Raw genomic sequence first — 22,296 nt, 5'->3', positions numbered from 1 at the left:
TGCAACCGTTCTTCATATGTTTTAGCCTTCAGTCCCCTAATCATCTTTGTTGCTCTTCTCTGCACTCTTTCTAGAGTCTCAATATCTTTTTTACATCGTGGCGACCAAAACTGGATGCAATATTCCAAGTGTGGCCTTACCAAGGCATTATAAAGTGGCACTAACACTTCACGTGATCTTGATTCTATCCCTCTGTTTATGCAGCCCAGAACTGTGTTGGCTTTTTTAGCAGCTGCTGCACTTCTAGCTCATATCTAAATGGTTATCCACTAGGACTCCAAGATCCCTCTCACAGGTACTACTATTGAGCAAGGTGCCACATATACGGTACCGGTGCATTTTGGTTTTTTTTGCCTAAATATAGAACCTTACTTTTTTCACTGTTGAATTTCATTTTGTTAGATAGAGCCCAATGTTCAAGTCTGTCAAGATCTTTCTGTAACTTGAGCCTATCTTCTGGAGTGTTGGCTATTCCTGCCAGCTTGGTGTCATCTGCAAATTTGATGAGTTCCCCATCTATCCCCTCGTCCAAATCATTGATGAAGATGTTGAAGAGTACTGGGCCTAAAACAGAGCCTTGGGGTACTCCACTGCATACTTCCCTCAATGTGGATGCAGTTCCATTGAGGACTACACGTTGAGTGCGGTTGGTCAGCCAGTTACGAATCTATCTGGTGGTGGTGCTGTCTAACCCACATTTTTCTACTTTTAGTAGGTTATGGTTTACTTTATCAAATGCTTTACTGAAGTCCAAGTAAATTATATCGACAGCATTCCTCTGGTGTACAAAATGACAAAATTTTGTCATTTTGTCAAAGAATGCGATAAGATTAGTCTGGCATGATCTGTTTTTGACAAACCCATGTTGGCTTTTGGTTATTACTTTGTTTGCTTCTAGGTGTTCGGTGATTCGTTGCTTGATTATCTTTTCCAGAATCTTCCCCGGTATTGAGGTCAGGCTGATAGGTCTGTAGTTTTCTGGATCTGTTTTTTTTTTTTTCCTTTTTTGAAGATGGGAACTACATCAGCTCTTTTCCAGTCCTCTGGCAGCTCCCCTGTGCTCCAGGATCTTTGAAAGATATAGTTCAGTGGTTCTGAAATCACGTCTGCCAGTTCCTTCAGAACCTAAGGTGTAATCCATCCGGTCCTCGTGATTTGAACTCGTTTAGGGTAGACAGGTGTTCACTTACCATTTTCTTCCCTATTTTAACTTGTGTTTCTAATCTGTTTTTTGTAGTGCTGTTTTTGATAGGTTGGATTGTTTTTTCCTTTTGTGTAAAGACAGATGCAAAATATGAGTTAAGTAGAGCTGCTTTCTCCCTGTTGCTTGTCATCTTCTTGCCACTTTCTCCCAGCAATGGGCCAATTGTTTCCTTGACTTTTTTCTTGTTTTTAATATGTTGGAAGAAGCTTTTTTTGTTAGTTTTTACTTTTGTCGCTAGCCTTTGTTCATTGTGAGCCTTAGCTTTCCTCACTTTATCTTTACAGGCTCGGGCTATTTGCTGATATTCTGCCTTAGTTATTTGCCCCTCTTTCCACTTTTTATATTTGTCTTTTTTGTCTTTCAATTTGTCAGATAGTTCTTTATGCATCCATGCTGGTTTCTTTTGAGATCTATTATTTTTCTTCTTCATTGGTATTGTGTTAGACTGTGCTTTTATAATCTCACTTTTCAAAATTTCCCAAGTTTCTTGAGTTGTTTTCCCCCTGAGGATTCTCATCCATTGAATCCTTCTCAAGCTCTCTCTAAGTTTATTGAAATTAGCTCTCTTAAAGTCCAAGACTCTAGTTTGACTTTGTTCTACTACTTGTATTTGTTTAATGTCGAATTCCAATATTGCGTGATCACTTGCCCCCAAGGTTGCTGTAGCTTCAACACCTTCTATCATTTCATCTCTGTTAGTGAGAATTAAGTCCAGTATGGCTGATCCCCTTGTCACCTTCTCTATTTTTTGGGAAACAAAGTTGTCTGCTAGGTTTGTTAGGAACCTGTTGGATCTTCCACTTGGTACAGAGTTTGTTTCCCAGTTGATGTCAGGGTAGTTAAAATGGTAGATATCCATTTTGTTGGAAGATGTTAGATGATATAGATGCTAGATGTTATAGGGGGCATGTTTCCTTTTTATGGTGTTCTGGATTCTGCAGTATGCTTTATTTATCTGAATAATGTTCTTATACAGCTCCACTTATGGGAAAATAGGTTGTTACTTTGGTAGTGGAACACTTGGTTAGCATGGACTGTTTTTTTTTGGTAGACTTGTATTTCTAATTTCTCACCAGTTCCTCTGTTGATGAGGATATCCAGGGTTATGTGTTGGATGTTTTCTTCTTCCCTTGAGAATGTTATTCCATTGTTGATTTTGTTCATACTAAAAGAATAAACAATTCGTGTAAGACCTTTTCAGCAATTTTCACATGGTTTTCCTGTAAATGTTATATTTTTCAAATGAAAAAAGTGCTATATGGATATTTACAAATAAAATGATAAAAAATATTAGCTCTGAATAAATTCTTTCTATATTTGTCTGTGTGAATGTGGGGCTCTATATGAGTGTATATACATGGACACACACATACAAGGATATAATACAGTAAGACTTTGTATATAATCTTTGGGATTAACAGTAAGTAGTAAATTAAATAAAATGAATACTTTTTTGGCAGAATCATCTCAAATTAAACACTTTTAAAGTTTTACTGATTTTATCTGGTGAAACTGAATCATATTACTACTTAAATTTTGTTGTATTCAAAGCTATTACAATTGTTTGGAAAAATTACTTATCTTTTAGGAATATAAATATATACTGTGTGTGTGTATTTCCATAAAGTCAGGAAGTTTCAAATGCAAACTTATACTATCAGAATGTTAGTCCATCTATCTCAACCTTTAGTACCTATGTACATTATGATGGTGAAAAGATTTAACTGCTATAGCTCCTCAACAATCACACTGTCATAGTTTATATTATTTTAGAGTTAAATGTAGGTTTGACTTCTACATGGATATTTCCTTATCTTATTAATTTGAGAGGGTTTATTAGAAATAACAGAGCAGGATGAACTGTCTGAATGCTAGTATACTTTTGAAAAAGAAATAGGAGATCTAAGCCTAGAAGATCAATCATATCTGGATTATACCATGTATATAAATGATGTAATATATTCTACAAAATTATTTGATGTCTCAGAGAATTTCAGAAAAAAAAAACCCTGTTGGGAATGATATGTGCCTAAGAATCTAGATACATGTTTTATATCAATGACTGTAACTTCAAAAAAAAAAGCCCTTGTCAACCTCATAACAGTATGCTTATTATAAGAGAACTAGAGTTACAAATCTACTTTATTTAAGTTTAATTGCATGTCTGACATTTATATAGACGGCAGATACATCACATGATCCTAAATTATGTACATAGTAACCCCCTCCCCCAAATTTTATCTTTGTCCTTACATTCTTCTCTTAACAAGAAAAGGCTATAGAAATTTGGTGGCAAATCAGCAATTTCTAAAAGGGGTGAATATTGGCTTTTTAGAGAAAAAAATATTATATTTTGGGTCTTTTTTTAAAAAAAAAGTTACTATTTCAGTTCCAGAAGTGAGCATGTGGATTGAGTATGATGTTGATCACAGAAAATAAGTGCCAGATATGTTCTCTACCTTCTCAGTGGGTCTCTCAATAAGAATTATGATATAATGGTTGGAGTCAACATTCCTTCTACTGTTCCCCATATGTACATATTATAAATAATTACCAAACCATGAACCATGTCTTTATCTTTGTTCCAACATGCAGCAAAATAAGATGAATAGGTTACAACCATGAATTTTGATTCTTTATATTGGAATCAAACTATTGAAATTTTGAATCCTCCAATAAATAATAGGCAATTAGAATATTCATTTCTACATATGGAGTACTTCACTGGAATCCTCCACTTTTATTGTGAATTATTGTCTACCGTTTATTTATTTCCATTTGATTTGGAAACAAACTGGAGTATTTAAAGCATCCTAGAATGCTGTAATTTTCTTACACATTACTTCCACAAGAAAGAAGCCTATGATTGGTTTTGTTATTATTAGAATTCATCAGATACATGTAGCCATTGTAGTTAGTATTATACTTTATATAATTCATCCCCTTTACTGGGAATTGAACTCTTAGGCCACTTAGCTTCATATAGTTAACCTTGCTTTCTAAACTGTAATAGCCATGGTTGTAAAGATGTGCAAGAAAGGGGAGATGACCTCATAGGTTGTTGAGAATTTTCTAAGGTTAAACAAAGCTGCTGTAAACCAACTTTCCAATAACTTGTTGCCATAGGCCTGCAATAAGGTTTCTGCACTCCAAATGTAAATCAAGTGGCTAGTTTGATATACAACAAATATAGATTTGGTATTCAGATGGCAGATGGACACAATTCTAATGGAAAGATTAATAAAGCTATTCCCTCAAGGTTAGATCTTTAAGGTCTTTTAAATGTTATCCTATGTAGGAACTATTTATGGAAAAATATAGCTTCTAAATGGCTAAGTTAATGTTTAAAGTTTGGATTCACTGTATCTTAGCAATTATATTTTCTTCTAGAAAACATTGTCAAAAAAACCAGTCTTTCAGGGAAAAACGATTACCTAATAGAAATCATTGGGTTTCTCTCATTGCTTAAATTGAATGTTTATGATCTCTGATCAGATGATTCTATACTTTGTAATATTTGTTACTCCAATTTTTAATCATCTTTTTATATCCTTGTCTTTCCTGTTTAGGATAATTACTGCAATGATCATATAGTCAAGTGGGATTTTACTTTAATTTCACAACTATTTTTGGTTCCTTTTTCAGGAAGCACACTTCATTTGAGAGACATTTCTTTTCCCCCTTTATATCATCATTCATCTTTGTAAGATTTCATACCGGAATGAAATATTACCCTTTATTTCTCCCCCATATCTTGAATTATAAAGGAAAGTTTTGCTATTTTATAACGTTACCAAAAGTCAATATTAATACAGTAGAGAGCAGTTTGTTAAAAGTATAGTTAGCTTCTTCTGAAAACATTTGGAGACTTATATTATTAAATATTTTAAATTAACCAAATACTTACAGAGAAACCTCGTAAGTTTAACGTATTAAATTCTTTCTCTCTTTTAAAAATTATTTTTACAAAACATAAAGCAAGTACCAGCACTATTCATTTGCTTGTAATATAATTAATCAATATATGTGGTATTAAAAAAATTGGAAAACTTTTGTATGGCTTTGGAGAGTATAAGGGTGGCACAGTAAGAATGCAGTATTGCTAACTCTGTTCACAGTCTGGAGTTTGATCCTGATCAGGTCAAGGTTGACTGAGCCTTCCATCCTTCAGAATAGTGGTGAAATCTGAACTGGTTTACTACTGATTTGCTGGCTGCACATGCATGCGCATGTGCAGTGTGTACTATGCACCAAATGTAAGGTGCGTGCACATGCACAGTGCATGCCAAAAGGAGGCATGGGGTAAGTAGAACAGCTCGCGGGGAGAGGGGTGATCAGCTGTGGCACTCAATCTTTTTATTTTATTTTTAAAAGCATTTTTTAACAACCTGTTTGGCCGAATAGGTTGTAAAATAATGCTTTTAAAAGTAAAAAACAAAGGCTCTGACAATCATGCGGCTCAGCTGTGATCATCAGAGCCTTTTTTTTACCTTTTAAAAGCATTTTTTTTAAGGGAGCAGCAAACAGGGAAGCTGGGCCGGGGGGGGGGTTGCTATCGGTTCTCCAAACCACTCGTTGCCATCACTACTGGATCATCCGATCCATTCTGAACTGGGGGCATTTCACCCCTTTTCAGAGGTCGTAGAAGAACTCAGATTGTTGGGGGCAATATGCTGACATTCTAAATTGCTCAGAGAATGCTCTAAAGCACCATAGAGTGGTATGTAAATCTAAGTGCTATTGCTACTGCTATTAACAAGTCTCATGTTGCAACATAACCCAAAGTTCACGTAACATATATTTAAAACAATTACAACTTTGTTTTTATTATTTAAATATATTATCAGAATGTAATAAGGAACTGGATTGCCAAGAGGGAGTGTATTCCAGAGGAGTAGGAGACAACTCAGTCCAGACATTATGTGTAAGAGAAAGAAGAGGCAGAAAGAACATGCCTAGTAGTTGACACAGTTTATTGTAGATGCAGCTAGTAGAGTCCTCAATATTGTCTATAAATATAAAACAATAAAAAACTCATCTTGGAAGAATTATCACATGTTATCTGCACCTCTATAACTGTCTAGTTTGGTTTTGCAACCCAAGACAGACACAGACTTTAGAGGATAATTAGAACTGCAGAAAAAACAATTGCTACCAACCTGCCTTCCATTGAGGACCTGTACACTACACTAATCAAAAAGAGGGATGTGAAAATATTTACAGATCCCTCACATCCTGGACATAAACTGTGTCAACTCCTACCCTCAAAATGACACTACTGAGTACTGCACACCAGAACAACTAGACGCAAGAACAGTTTTTTCCCGAACGCCATCACTCTGTTAAACAAATAATTCCCTCAACACTATCAAACTATTTACTAAAACTACACTACTATTAATCTTCTTATCATTCCCATCACCTATCTCCTTCCACTTATGACTGTAACTTTGTTACTTGTATCCTTACGATTTATAGTGATATTGATTGTTTCCTGATTGCTTAATTTTTTTAAATTTTATTTTGTAATAACAGTATATGCAAACATTGACATAAAATAACAACACATCATATAAACATATATATAAGCAAAAGTATGCAACAACTATATTAATTTGATATAATGAAAGGGAACAATAGGACAGGAACGGTAGCCCCATTCCCTCTTAGGAATGGGGTGAGGTCAATAGTAGACAGTTTTTGGTTGAAGTTTTTGGGATTTTGAGAAGAGACCACAGAGTCAGGTAGTGAGTTCCAAGCGTTATCAACTCTGTTACAGAAGTCATATTTTTTGCAATAAGACTGAAGCAGTTAACATTAAGTTTGAATCTATTGTTTGCTCTTGTATTATTGCGATTGAAGCTGAAGTAGTCTTTTACAGGAAGGACATTGCAATAGATGATTCTATGTGTTAAACACAGTTCTTGTCGTAGTCGGCGGAGTTCTAAATTTTCTAATCCCAGGATTTCAAGTCTGGTGGTATAAGATATTTTGTTGTTTTCAGAGGACGGAGAACTCTTTTTGTAAAATATTTCTGGACGCGTTCAATTGTATTAATGTCAGAGATGTAGTATGGGTTCCAGACAGGTGAGCTGTATTCAAGAATAGGTCTGGCAAATGTTTTGTATGTTCTGGTTAGTAGTGTAGAGTTTTTGAAAAAGAAGCTGCATAAAATTAGGTTTACAACTCTTAGAGCCTTTTTTGCTATGTAGTTGCAGTGGGCTTTGGCACTTAGGTCATTTGATATGAAAACTCCAAGGTCTTTAACAGGGTGGTGGTCATCTGTAAGGTAAAGTTCATCAAGCTTGTACTTAGTGTTAGGGTTCTTTTTCCCAATATGTAAGACTGAGCATTTGCTGGTTGAGATTTGGAGTTGCCAAGTTTTAGACCAATTGGATATAAAGTCAAGGTCTTTTTGAAGGGTAGAAGTATTGTTGGTGGTGTTAAATAGTTTGACATCATCAGCAAAGATAACACAATAACTTGAGATAAGGTCACAGAGATAATTTATGTATAGTATGAAGAGTGTTGGTCCAAGAACGCTGCCTTGGGGAACACCACTTTTGACAGGAACAGGATTTGATAGAGCGTTGCCAATTGTAATTGTAGCCTATGACTATCATTAAGTGTTGTAAGTGTTGTACCTTGATGAAGGTATCTTTTCTTTTATGTACACTGAGAGCATATGCACCAAGACAAATTCCTTGTGTGTCCAATCACACTTGGCGAATAAAAAAATCTATTATTCTATTCTATTCTATTCTATTCTATTCTATTCTATTCTATTCTATTCTATTCTATTCTATTCTATTCTATTCTATTCTATTCTAGTTTGGCTCCTGAAGAAGTCTTTCCTTGCCTAGTTTCATTATGCATTCTAGAAGTGAGTATCATAAAAAAGGCACCCATTAGAAAACCATGTGGAAACTGCCCTTTTTAAATGATCTATTCTGTCATGTAGAGAATCTTTATATGATTAAGAAGGGGAAAATTGTCCATTTATAAGCACTGTATAATATTCTATTATTTTTCAACTAACCATCAAGAGAAGCCACATTACTGCTTTCTTCCTTATTGGGGTGACAGTTCCCAATAAGGAAATTTAGTGGTGTTGAGGGCAATGCACTGTTTCTGGAAATGTCAATTCTGGGAGGTATGCTTTTCTTGCAGAACTAAAGGAGGAAGGAATATATATATCATAAAGGACTGTCAAGATAATTATTGTCTTACTGAACTTAACTTGGAAGTTTATCCAATAACCAGTGGAGTTGGCTGTAGCTGTGAAGTATAGTAGTAACAAATTCTTATGGTCTATGCCTGACAATAAATTCATAGGATTTAACACAAGTTGCAGATTATGAATTGGGTGTTCTGAACTCTCTTGAATAGATTCCCATCATTATTTTGAAGGCAGAAAAAAAGATTTGACTATTTTCATTTAGAAGTAAAGCAACTGAGGGGAAAATATGATAAATGCATGTGTACAGTTCACATTCATTACACAGAAGTTTGGCTTGGGAGATATTCCTAATGGATTGTGCCCCATATCGTTAATGATTCATTTTGTGCAAGCAGCTACTTGTAGCAGGAATGAAGAGAAGAATCAGAAGCAGTATTTATATAATATAGCAGAAACTCTTTATTAATAGAGCTGTCATTGGCAAATAGAAACTCCTCTTCTAAAAGTTGTTTATAATCTTTCCAAAGCTACTTAATTCTGCTTTTTTTAAAAAAGAAAAAAAAATCATGACTAGAATTTTACACCCAGCTTTTGCTATATGTAAAGTTTAATTTCTCAGTATTTTCTGGTATTACTTGGTAGAAGATCATGTATATCATTCAATTGCTTCTGCATTTAGAAAAGTATAGTTTAATTTAATATAATTGGGGTCCAATAGAAACATTATCTATTTACTAACTCTTTGACCTTTCTGAAAGAATGTCAGTCCACATATCTCTATATCTAGGTCATTTCAAGAGAAATATTATTTGACAGAGAGGACAAATTTGCTACTCTTTTGACCCAACCAAGTGCTCGTTCCTCAGTAGCCACAGCGCTTCTACTCTTCATCATTCAGTGCACTTCATACTGTGGTAGCTACATGATCATTGTGGGCCAATTGCATAGTAATTTTACAGAATATTGACCCAAGTAATGCATACAATAAATACAGAGTCAGTAGCCAAGATTGCAGGTCAATCTGGAAAACATGTGCCCCGGGCTGTAAAAGCAGGAAGGCACAAATAAAACTTTGGACCCATTTTGAAAACTAATCCTTGTCCATTGTTAAAAGTGACTGCTTCATTTTGCATTTGTTAGGCCTTGACACATAGATGTTCTGACCTAGGCTTCCCCAAAAAGCACAAAGCAGAATCCTGGTCCCAACAAAACCCCTTTTATTAAACAAACAGTGAATTCTTCTCATTCACCTTTAGCAAAGTCTTTCAAGTGAGAATTTACAGTCACAGACCTTAACTGGCTTGGGGGGGACAGGCCAATATCTTCAAAACTTGGCAAGGAATCTCAGAGAGTCACAAACCAATTAGGTGAACTAATTTCTCCTGCAAACTCCACTCCCCTTTCACTCCTCTTTTTTTCCCTCTGGGTGGGCCCATTCATAGTCCACCTGTGGCCTTAGTCCCAAGTCGACTCTGTTCTTTAGCTGTTCCCTTCATCTGGCAACTCTGTGCATGCGTACACTGGGAACAGGCTCCAGCTGTTTATCTGCCTCACTGATGTCTCTAAAGGCAGCTGATAACTGGCATCCGGCCCAGCCCCCTCTCTGCCTCTGATTCAGAACCCTCATCAGAGCCTTCCTCAGACTCCAGGACTGGCTCATGTTCCTCCCTAACCTCCTCACTGTCAGAATCTGCTGCCAGCTCCGCTGGTCACTGGCGGGCCACAATAGTTTATTGATCGTAACTAAAACTAAAACTTTACCTAGCAGCAGCAGTTCTGGCATTCCAGGTTACCATTACTAAACTAGGTCATTAGTGAGTACAAATGTCAATTAGGTGTCCCTGGTTCAAGATGATATCAATGGACCAACAATGTTGACTAATATCTGATGGTAACCAATTTTCCCAAAGTTGAAGAAAACAAGCGGTGGCTGCAGTGGCCAGAGCAAGGGGGTTACTGAGAACCTTTGAAATCAGGTTTCAATTAAAGGAAATTCCTGCCCTTGAGAAATTGTTGATCGTCTTATCCTTCTTCTTTTTTTTTTTTTTTTTGGTTTACATTTATACCCCGCCCTTCTCCGAAGACTCAGGACGGCTTACAGTATATAAGGCAATAGTCTCATTCTATTTGTATATTTTTTTACAAAGTCAACTTATTGCCCCCCCAACAATCTGGGTCCTCATTTTACCTACCTTATAAAGGATGGAAGGCTGAGTCAACCTTGGGCCGGGCTTGAACCTGCAGTAATTGCAGGCTCAGTGTTCTTAATAACAGGCTTTACCAGCCTGAGCTAAACCGGCCCTTCTTCATTCATTTTTTAATATTTTTCATAAAAAATATAGAAATGTTTCAAAATCAGGATTAAATGGATTTTACTGCTTTAAGTTTTATTCAAAGGATTCATTGATTCTTGTAGATTTTTTAACATTAGCCAAGCCATTGAGAGGTTGACAAATAGTCTGCATTCATATATTCTCTTCCTACAAATATTAAAATATATTCAGATATTTTGACTACAACCATTGCTTTAATAGGTTTGTGTACAAGACAGCTTTTTAAGATTTGTATTTGGTTCAGCAATTAATAATTCTGTAAATTTTCCAGTAAAGCTTTTATCTTATCTTCTAAAAATATTCTGACTGTTTTCAAAGAACAAAAGTACTCCCTTTAAATTCCAGCACTATTCAGCAGGATGTAGAAGAGCAAAATGGAATCCCATTTATACCCTGAACTTTGATGTTTGAAGAGATTTCCTGAAAGTCAGTCTTCCACAGCCAAATGCTTCTAGTGCATTTTATCTCAAAAGACTATGCTCAGATGAAGAAAAAAATGTCTTTATTCTCTTGCCTAAGCTTTCTGATAAGCCAGCTCTTTGAAAATCATTACAGGATCAGCTTCATCATACTGACAGATGACTATTTAGTTCATAAAAGTTTTCAACTTATTTGTGATATGGAAGGTGTTAACATAGAGTGCTGCTCTTAGCTTTATATTCAGGTAATGATTGCTTTCTCTAACATTTCCAAAAAATGTGCAACTGAATTTTAATAATTGAAGAAGTCCAAAATTCAATGATAAACTCAATCCTTATACTAGAATGTTGTCTAAATATATCACAATTGCTCCTTCAGATCCCAGGACAGGAATATTCCAAAAAATTAGATACTACTGTAGTAGAGATCTAATTCTATGGAACACCATGTCTCTGAGTATAGGTCTACAGCCCACTTCCATCAGTTTTAATGACTCACATGTATGAGTTGGAATGGCAGTTCTTCAAATAAAAATAATAGAATAATTTTTTTCCTGTATTTACTGTAAACAAATCAACAATTCTTATTATGCATACAAAACTGCATTTACCATAAGTGCTGATATTTCCACATGAAAGGAAATCATGAATCCAGCACATCTACCTTTGTCCATAAAGCAAACCCGTCATATCTCCTTAGCAGGAACCAGAAAACTAGATCAATACTGCTATCTTAAGAATATGAATTTACTTTGGATTAAACCAGTGTCCCTTTGTGAACAATTAATAGCCTGCATAGAATACACAAAGTATCAAAAATTATTTAAATGGCAGAATTTATCAGTCTGATATTAGACTCCTTATTTCAAGAGCAAAGGCCTATCAATTTCAGTTTCTTGGCATGCCTCTTAATAAATCTTGGTTTGGTGTTTAATGAAAGCCAGATGAATAGCTCTTAAGCTACAGATGTCTTCTTTTTTTATGATTTCAGCTAAGATTGTTCATACTCTTCATAATCTCACACAGCTGCCAAAAATCCATTTTATCATTGCATGAAGTGAAACTTCCATTAGCAGCTATTATGGTAGCAGGGGTCAAACATCCAGCGTTAGACCAGCTACTAAAAAGAAAATATAAGCAATAAAAAAATTTCAGCTAGACTTGAATTTTTAAAAAAATATTATTTATGAGTATTAAACGAAATTAGCTTATATGTACAGGCTATCCCAGTGTACAGGCTATCCCTGACATCATTGAGGGCAAAAATTCAAAGGTATCTTTGTAAAAATTATAACATTATTTTCATTAACAACCGTCTCAAAGGAGGGTATTATTTAATTTGAAATAAAATTTTAATCGTTCTGATTATGTTTTGGTGATTTGACTTACACTGCAATGTACAGAAGATCAGCAAAGAATATTTGTAATTTCAATATGTGCGGGGGAAGCCAAAAAAACCGATGCAATCCTACATTGCATTAACAGAAGAATACAATTAAGATCAAGTGAGGTAGTAATATCACTCTATAAAGCCTTAGTGAGACCATACCTAGAGTACTACATCCAGTTTTGGTCACCACACTATAAAAAAAGATATTGAGACTCTAGAACCATGATTTATTTATTTATTTTATTTTTTATTATTTAAATTTTTATACCGCCCTTCTCCCGAAGGACTCAGGGCGGTTTACAGCCAGATAAAATAAACAGTCCTATTACAAAATAAATACTATTAAAATACCACTAAAAAACTTATTCAATTTGGCCGCAATTAAAATTTAGCAAATAATAAAACCCATTAAAAAACCCATTAAAAACCCATCAATAAAACCCATTAAAAACCCATAAAAAACTAACCCAGTCCAGCGCAAATAAATAAGTGAGTTTTGAGCTCGCGGCGAAAGGTTCGGAGGTCCGGAAGTTGACGAAGTCCTGGGGGGAGTTCGTTCCAGAGGGCGGGAGCCCCACAGAGAAGGCCCTTCCTGGGTGTCGCCAGGCGACACTGTCAGCGCCGACGGCACCCCAAGGAGTCCTCTCTGTGAGGCGCACGGGTCGGTGAGAGGTATTCGGTAGCAGCAGGCGGTCCCGTAAGTAACCCGGCCCTATGCCATGGAGCGCTTTAAAGGCGTTCACCAACACCTTGAAGCGCACCGGAAGGCCACAGGTAGCCAGTGCAGCCTCGCAGGATAGGTGTCACTCGGGAGCCACGAGGGCTCCCTCTATCACCAGCGCCGCTGCATTCTGGACCAACTGCAGCCTCCGGATGCCCTTCAAGGAGCCCCATGTAGAGAGCATTGCAGTAGTCAGGCGAGGCGTCACAAGGCGTGAGTGACTGTGCACAAGGCATCCCGGTCTAGAAAGGCGCAACTGGCGCACCAGGCGAACCTGGTGGAAAGCTCTCCTGGAGACGGCCGTCAAATGATCTTCAAAAGACAGCCGTGCATCCAGGAGAACGCCCAGATTGCGCACCCTCTCCATCGGGGCCAATGACTCGCTCCCGACAGTCAGCCACGGACTCAGCTGACTGTACCGGGATGCCGGCATCCACAGCCACTCCGTCTTGGAGGGATTGAGCTTGAGCCTGTTTCTCCCCATCCAGACCCGTACGGCTTCCAAACACCGGGACAGCACTTCGATAGCTTCATTGGGGTGGCCCGGTGTGGAAAAGTACAGCTGGGTGTCATCAGCGTACAGCTGGTACCTCACACGAAGCCACTGATGATCTCACCCAGCGGCTTCATATAGATGTTGAACAGAAGGCGAGAGAATCGACCCTGCGGCACCCACAAGTGAGGCGCCGGGGTCGACCTCTGCCCCCGTCAACACCGTCTGCGACGGTCGGAGAGATAGGAGGAGAACCACCGATAAACGGTGCCTCCCACTCCCAATCCTCCAACCGCGCAGCAGGATACCATGGTCGATGGTATCAAAAGCCGCTGAGAGGTCTAATAGGACCAGGGCAGAGGAATAACCCTATCCCTGGCCCTCCAGAGATCATCCACCAACGCGACCAAAGCCGTCTCAGTGCTGTAACGGGTCGGAAACCGGACTGGAACGGGTCCAGATAGACAGTTTCCTCCAGGTGCAGGGGAAACTGATATGCCACCATACTCTCTACAACCTTCGCCGAGCGGGTTGGAGACCGGACGATAGTTACCTAAAACAGCGGGTCCAGGAAGGCTTCTTGAGGAGGGCCTCACCACCGCCTCTTTCAAGGCGGCCGGAAAGACTCCTCCAACAAGGAAGCACTCGTAAGCCCTGGAGCCAGCCTCGTGTCACCTCCTGAGTGGCCAGCACCAGCCAGGAGGGGCACGGGTCCAGTAAACACGTGGTGGCATTCAATCTACCCAGCAACCTGTCCATGTCCTCGGAGTCACAGGGTCAAACTCATCCCAAACAACATCACCAAGACCGCCTCAGATACCCCGTCTGAATCACCACAATTTTGGTCCAGACCGTCCCTAAGCTGAGCGATTTTATCGTATAGATAACGTTAAACTCCTCAGCACGTCCCGCAGCGGGTCATCCCGCTCCCCTGGTGAAGGAGGCGGGTCACCGAACAGGGCAGCTGGGCGGTTATCTGCCGACGCAATGAGGGAGGAGGCGTAGGAACGCCTCGCTTCCCTCAGTGCCACTAGGTAGGTCCTAGTATAGGATCTAACTAGTGGCCGATCAACCTCTGAGCGGCTGGACCTCCAGGAACTCTCTAGGCGTCTTCTCCGGCGTTTCATCCCCTCAGCTCCTCGGAGAACCAAGGAGCCGGTTGGGATCTGCGCGGGTCAGAGGCCGCAAAGGCACGACACGGTCTAAAGCCCCAGCCGCAGCCCGTTCCCAGGCTGCAGCTAGTTCCTCTGCCGTGCCGTGAGCCAGACCCTCAGGAAGTGGCCCAAGCTCCGTCCGAAACCTCTCTGGGTCCATCAGGCGCCTGGGACGGTACCATCGTAGTGGTTCCGTCTCCCTGCGGTGTTGGGTAGCGGTCAGAAAGTCCAGGCGAAGGAGAGAGTGATCTGACCATGACAAAGGTTCAATGACTATTTCCTTTAAGTCCAGATCTCTCGACCACTGACCAGAGACAAAAATCAGGTCCAGTGTGCCTCCCCGATGTGAGTGGGGCCATCCACTACTTGAGTCAGGTCCAAGGCCGTCATGGAGGCCAAGAACTCCCGAGCTACCGTCGATGACGAGCCGGCAGATGGCAAGTTAAAGTCCCCCATGACTAACAGTCTGGGGGTCTCCACTGCCACCCCGGCAAGCACCTCCAGGAGCTTGGGCAGGGCAGCTGTCACGTAGCAAGGAGCCAGGTACGCGACCAGCAAGCCCATCTGACATCTATGACCCCACCTCACAAAGAGGGATTCACACCCGGCGATCTGAGGTACAGTGGTCTCCCTCGGCTCTAGACTCTCTTTAATAGCAACCGCCACCCCTCCACCCCTACCCTGGGCCCTCGGCTGATGGAATGCACGGAAACCCGGTGGGCACATCTCGACCAGGGGCACACCCCCTTCAGTGCCCAACCAGGTCTCCGTAACGCCTATAATATCCGCGGCACCCCCCTGAATCAGATCATGTATTAGGGGGGCCTTATTAACCACGGACCGTCGTTGCATAACATCAGGCGAGGCCCAGGCTCTGAGGGTCTTGACCATCCGGGGAACGGGAGAAGTCAGGGGGATCGGGGCACGCGATCGCCTGTAAACATCGAACGCGTGACCCCCTATGTCGATACGATCCCCCCCTTCCGCCATATCTGCCCCTCCCACTTACCGTGCAAATAGACTCACCCTCACACAAAGGAACACACTCCCCCCCCATAACCTCCGAACCCATTTGATAGTCGCCACGAGCATGCGTTGGAACTGGTTTCCCTCCCGACGGGCTACCCCCCTCACCCGCCCTAACCCTCCCACCCCCACCCAACGCTACCCTCCCCCCCCCTCCAACCCAGACCCGTCAGTTTCTACCCTCCCCTTAAAATTCCCATTAAAATTCCCTTTAAAAACCCTATTAAAATAATTAATTAAAAATCCCCTGAGTCTCCTATTTTTGGCATGCCATCTCTCGGGGTTCCAAAACCCGTCCTCAAGATGGACCCTCGATAATGTGGAGGGCCAGACCCGCGAGAGAGGGGAATCTCGCAGGGCAAGAAGGTCAGCCGCTGTAAATGTCCGCATGGTAAAAGTCCGGCAAACGGACCCATCCTGGACCTGTCAAGATGGAAATTGATGCACCAGGAGTTCCGAGTAGAAGACAGACGGGATATAGGTCTTGGGCGGTAGATGAACAAACCGCCATGATGGCGAACCTTTTCCGGACTGAGTACCCAACCCCCAAAATGCAATGAACGTGTAGCCCCTGCACATGTGCCCCACCCCCACACATGTGCAGCAGAGACCCGATGACCAGCTGGCTGGTGGGAGGCATGCGCGCATGTGCAGTGGAGTCGAACTGTGGTGACAGCTCGCGTGCCCACAAAGAGGGTGTTATGTGCCACCTATGGCATATGTGCCATAGGTTCGCTATCATGGCTCTAGAAAGAGTGCAGAGAAGAGCAACCAAGATGATTAGGGGACTGGAGGCTAAAACACACGATGAACATTTGCAGGAATTGGGCATGCCTAGTGTAGTGAAGAGAAGGACCAGGGGAGACATGATAGCAGTGTTCCAATATTCGAGGGCTGCCTCAGAGAGGAGGGGTCAAGCTATTTTCCAAAGCACTTGAAGCAGGGGTGAAATCTAGCAGGTTCTGACAGGTTCTGGAGAACCGGTAGCAGAAATTTTGAGCAATTCGGATAACCAGTAGCAGAAATTTTGAGTAGTTCAGAGAACTGGCAAATACCACCTCTGGCTGGCCCCAGAGTGGGGTGGGAATGGGGATTTTGCAGAATCCTTCACCTGCCATGCCCACCAAGCCACACCCACAGAACCGTTAATAAAAAAAATTATATTTCACCACTGACTTGAAGGCCAGACAAGGAATAATGGATGGAAACTGAACAAGGAGAGATTCAACCTGGAAATTAGAAGAAATTTTCTGACAGTGAGTGAAATCAACCAATGGAACAGCTTGCTTTCAGAAATTGTGTGAGCTTCATCACTGGAAGCTTTCAAGAAGAGACTGGACTTCCATCTTTCAAAAATGGTCTAGAGTCTGCTTGGGCGGGGGACTAGATGACCTACAAAGTCCGTACAAGGTCCCTTCCAACTCTGTTAAACTGTAACTGAACAATATAATTTTTAAATTCTAAAACTAAAGTAGGCATAGATGAAAATGTCCATGTTAAGTTCTGGAAGTAACGAGGCTGGAGATCAGGGTAGTGACAACAGCTCTTTAATATAGGGTGAACCCAGCAACAGGCTGGGGGAAAAACCTCTCCTTTTATACAGTTCTACTGGTGGCTTCGTCCAATCAGCAACGTGCTGATTTCCCGCCCAAATATTTAAAGGTACATACAAGAATACATAACACTCCTCCCCTCCCAGAAAACACTTTGCCTCTATTTGCATTTTATTTACATGTTATTTTTCGACGTAGTCACGCAAATAACCTGGGCGTCTCCTAGTTCTTTCAGACCTGCGCGGTTCAGTCCTGGGTGGTGTTTTGAGCTGTTCGGAGGGTCTGTTTTCTCCTCCCAGCTCTTTCTCTAGGCCATCGGGCCCTGGATTATTTGCAGATTCTTTTTCTTGGCCATCCGGCCCTGGATTACTTTTGTAATTTTCCCTGTCGTTTCCCTCGGGAACCTGATGGCGTCGCTGGACCTCCGGGACCTCAGCTAAGTCTTGCGCCTCCCCCGGGTCATGGTCAGCTGTGGGTTCAAATAAGGAGGGGTCATAATTTGTTTCCTGTGGCTTAGTTTGTTCAGTTATTCGTCTCCTTATCTGATCTATGTGGCGCCTCCATACTCGGTTGTCTTGTAATTCGACCAAGTATGACTTTGGGCCGGTTGCTTTTATTATTTGCCCTGCGAGCCAACTTGGGCCGTCCCCGTAGTTGCGGGCCCACACTCGGTCGCCTATGCCCAATTCCCTTGTTTTGTCTATTTCCCCCTTGTAACCCTCTGGTGTGTAATGGGGACTCAAACGGTCAAGTGGGCACCGGAGTTTCCGTCCCATCAATAATTCGGCTGGGCTTCTGCCTGTAGCAGTGCTTGGGGTTCTGTGCTGAACGGCCAGAAAGAAGTCTATCTTTGTTTGCCAGTCACCTGGCTTGAGCCTGGACAATGCCTCCTTAGCGCTCCGGACGGAACGCTCTGCAAGGCCATTCGGCGCAGGGTGGAAAGGCGCAGAGGGCATGTCGGATGCCCTCCTCTGCCAAGTATTCTTCGAACTGGGCTGCCGTGAATTGCGGCCCGTTGTCGGACACCAGAGTGTCAGGCAACCCGTGGGTTCGCGAATAAGTGGCGCAGGGCTGCGATTACTGCCTCGGCCGTAGTGGATTTCATGAGTATGATCTCCAACCATTTAGAGAATGCGTCGACAACCACTAGGAAAGCTTGGCCATGGAAAGGGCCAGCAAAATCAATGTGGATTCTTGACCAGGGCCCTTGGGGTTTTCCCATTCCTGACTGGGGCTGTTGGGGTAGGGGTCTGGACTCTTGGCAAGCCTGGCATTTCCCACCCTCTCAGCAATCTCTGAGTCCATGAGTGGCCACCACACATAGCTTCTCGCTAGCCCCTTCATCCGGACGATCCCTGGGTGGCCCTCGTGGAGGAGGTCCAGTACCTTTCCCCTTAGTTTATCGGGGATTACCACACGATCACCCCATAACAGGCACCCCCCTTGAGCCGAGAGCTCATCCCGTTTTTTAACAAATTCCTTAAAGCGTTCGCCCGGCGCAGCGGGCCACCCTCTTTGTACCCAACCGCGTACAGTCCTGAACATAATGTCGGTATGATGCCCGAGCCACTTCCTTAGATGTGACTGGGCCAGAGTCCAAAGAGTCAATAAGCAGGATGGGCGTCCCCGGCGTAGGGTCTTCGATGGCCCCTGGTAGTGGGCATCTGCTTAACGCGTCTGCATGCCCCACTTCTTTTCCTGGTCGATGCTGCAGCTTGTACGAATAAGCGGCTAAGAAAATAGTCCATCGGGTCAAGCGTGGCGAAAGTGCCACAGGCGTTGGTGATCGCCAGCCAGTATCCCTAGTAGCGGTCTGTGGTCAGTCACGATTTCAAAATCCCGCCCAAAAACATATTCGTGGAATTTTTTCACCCCTGACACAATGGCTAGTGCTTCTTTATCTAATTGGCTGTAGTTCCTCTCTGGGGAGGACATCGTTCTAGAGTAAAAAGCTATAGGGGCTTCTGTGCCGTTTGGAAGTCTATGGCTGAGTACAGCCCCCACCCCGTAAGGGGAGGCATCGCAAACCAGCACTAGGGGCAATGAGTTATGATATTGGATGAGCAGGCTGTCACTTGAGAGCAGGTTTTTTACTGCTTCGAAAGCCCTATTTTCCGACTTTCCCCAAGACCAAACAGTATTTTTTCCTAAAAGCCTATGCAGCGGTTCAGCAACGGTCGCTTTGTTTTTCAAAAAGACCGCGTAGAAATTCACTAGCCCCAGGAATGCCTGTAGCTCTGCTTTGTTTTTGGGCGCTGGAGCCTTTCTAATTGCCTTGACCTTGCTCTCAGTGGGGTGAATTCCGTTCTTGTCTATCCGGTAGCCCAAGAATTCGACGGATTCGACCCCTATCTGGCATTTGTTTACCTTGACTTTTAATCCGGCTGTCCGGAAAATGCCCAGAACCTTTCTCAAACGCTCCCCCAATTCCTCTACGTTTTCCCCTGAAATCAGGACATCATCAGTAGGAACTACCCTGGGAGCCCTTGCAGAAGTCGTTCCATTAGGTTTTGGAACAGCCCTGGTGCCACACTCACCCCAAATTGCAATCGGTGCACTTGAAGGCCCCCTGTGCGTTACAATCGTTTGGGCTTCGGCTGTGCGGGCGTCTACGGGCAGTTGTTGGTAGGCTTGGGCCAAGTCTAACTTTGCAAAGACTTGCCCTCGCCCCAAAGAGTGCAGCAAGTGTTGCACCACGGGAACCGGGTAAGCGCTTTTCTGTAAGGCTTTGTTAAGCGTCGCCTTGTAGTCAGCGCAAATTCTAATTGACCCGCCTGGTTTTATTGGGGTGACGATTGGCGTCTCCCACTTTGCGTGATCGACTGGCACCAAGATCCCCTGATTTATGAGCTTATCTAGCTCCTTGTCAATTTTTGGTTTTAGGGCAAAAGGGACTCTCCTCGCCTTAAGCCTAATGGGAGCTACCTGGGGGTCTAAGTTGAAGGAAATAGGGGTCCCCTTGTACTTGCCCAGGCAGTCCTTGAAGACATCTTCGAACTCGTTAAAGAGAATGTCTTTCAGGTTACAGTCACTTCTGTAGATGCCAGTCACTCCCATGCCCAGGGCACAAAACCAGTCTAGTCCCAACAGACTGGGCAGGGTCCCTTCGACGATCGTGATGGGCAGGGTCTTCTTGTGTGGTCCGTACTCGACTCGGACGGAGGTGGTCCCTCGAACAGGGATGCGATTCCCTTGGTAGTCGTGGACTCGTAGCCGTTGTGCTTGCAGGTGGCGCTTCGCGACTGACGGCAGTGACTTCGCCAAAGTGTCCCAGGACATGATGGTGATCGCTGATCCCGTGTCTACTTCGAGCCGGCACCGTACTCCCTCTATTTTGGTTTGGTGAAGATCTTCTTCTCCACTGGTCGAGGCGCGCCTATGACCACAGTCGTTTGGTTTGAATCCGCGCCTTTTTTGTTTGAGCCAATCGCGGGTCGCCTTGCCGATTCCGCGCTCTGATTGGCCGATTTGAATTTTCGGCGGGAAGGTTGGGCCGCTCGACAAACTTGAGCTAGGTGCCCTTTCTTCCCGCACCGCCGACATGTCGCGTCCTTAAACTTGCAGCGTTGGCGCTGGTGTTGACCACCGCAGCTTCCGCATTCGTCTCGGTCCCCTTTGTCGCGTTTCTCGGTTCGGCAGACCCCTTCCTCATCTTCACCGTCGGATTCGGTCTGAACCTCCTCCTGGTGCACCGGGGTTGCCTTCGCGCTCGCCTTTGGTGGGACCGGCTTCTGCAGTGTCTCCGCCGCTTGGGTGGACATTTCATGTGCTCTGGCTTCGTCCAGAGCGGTGGCCAGTGTTAGGTTGCTCTTTGCTAGCAGCCGCCGCCGCAAACGGATGTCTCTGACCCCTCGGATGAGTTGCTCGAGGAGCACCTCGTCTAGGTCGCGGTATCCGCAGTCCTTGGACGCTTTCCTTAGGGCGGCCATGTAGTCACCGATGGATTCGCCCTCCATCTGCCTTCGCTCTCCGAATTCAAACCGCCGCACTTATTTGGACGGCGTTGGTGCGAAGTGGTTTTTTAGTAAAGTCTGTAGAGTTGGCCACGACACCGATTGTAACGGCGTTGGCTCTGCCAGGGCTTCCGCGATATCAATGACCTCAGGACCACAGTGGCTTAAGAAATAAGCCCTTTTGCGGTTATCTGGAACTCCTTGCAGTTCGTTGGCTTCTAGAAAGCTTTCGAAACGGGTCATATACGTTCCCCATTTCTCTTTAGCCGGGTCAAACGGTGCGGGCGGAGTGTAACTGGCCATCTCCGCTTTTCTGCCCTGTGTTTGCTGGGTTCGGGTCTATCGTGCTTCAGCTCGGTTCTGGTTCTCCTTAGCCTCGAGATCCCATCCTCGTCGCCAGTGTTAAGTTCTGGAAGTAACGAGGCTGGAGATCAGGGTAGTGACAACAGCTCTTTAATATAGGGTGAACCCAGCAACAGGCTGGGGGAAAAACCTCTCCTTTTATACAGTTCTACTGGCGGCTTCGTCCAATCAGCAACGTGCTGATTTCCCGCCCAAATATTTAAAGGTACATACAAGAATACATAACAGTCCATCTATGATAATGCTGAAGTAAAATGGGGTTTTTGGGGGGGGGGGGCGGCTGCAGAATATATAGGAGAATTTGAAAAAAAGTAAACACCAAAATCTCCACCTTTCAGAATTTGGTCATGTGATCTGCAACTACAAAAATAGACAAAATGTTTTAAGCAAACATTAAACATCAGGCTCTGAAAGAAGTGGACTCAAAATCTATATACCATTAGGTACTATTTACATATGATTATGATTGATTTATCCTGAATCAATATTAATACATGTGATTTTATT

Source organism: Ahaetulla prasina, chromosome 8 (genome assembly GCF_028640845.1).
Source record: "Ahaetulla prasina isolate Xishuangbanna chromosome 8, ASM2864084v1, whole genome shotgun sequence".
In the NCBI taxonomy this organism is placed as follows: domain Eukaryota; kingdom Metazoa; phylum Chordata; class Lepidosauria; order Squamata; family Colubridae; genus Ahaetulla; species Ahaetulla prasina.
Note: the sequence above shows the minus strand (reverse complement) of the source record.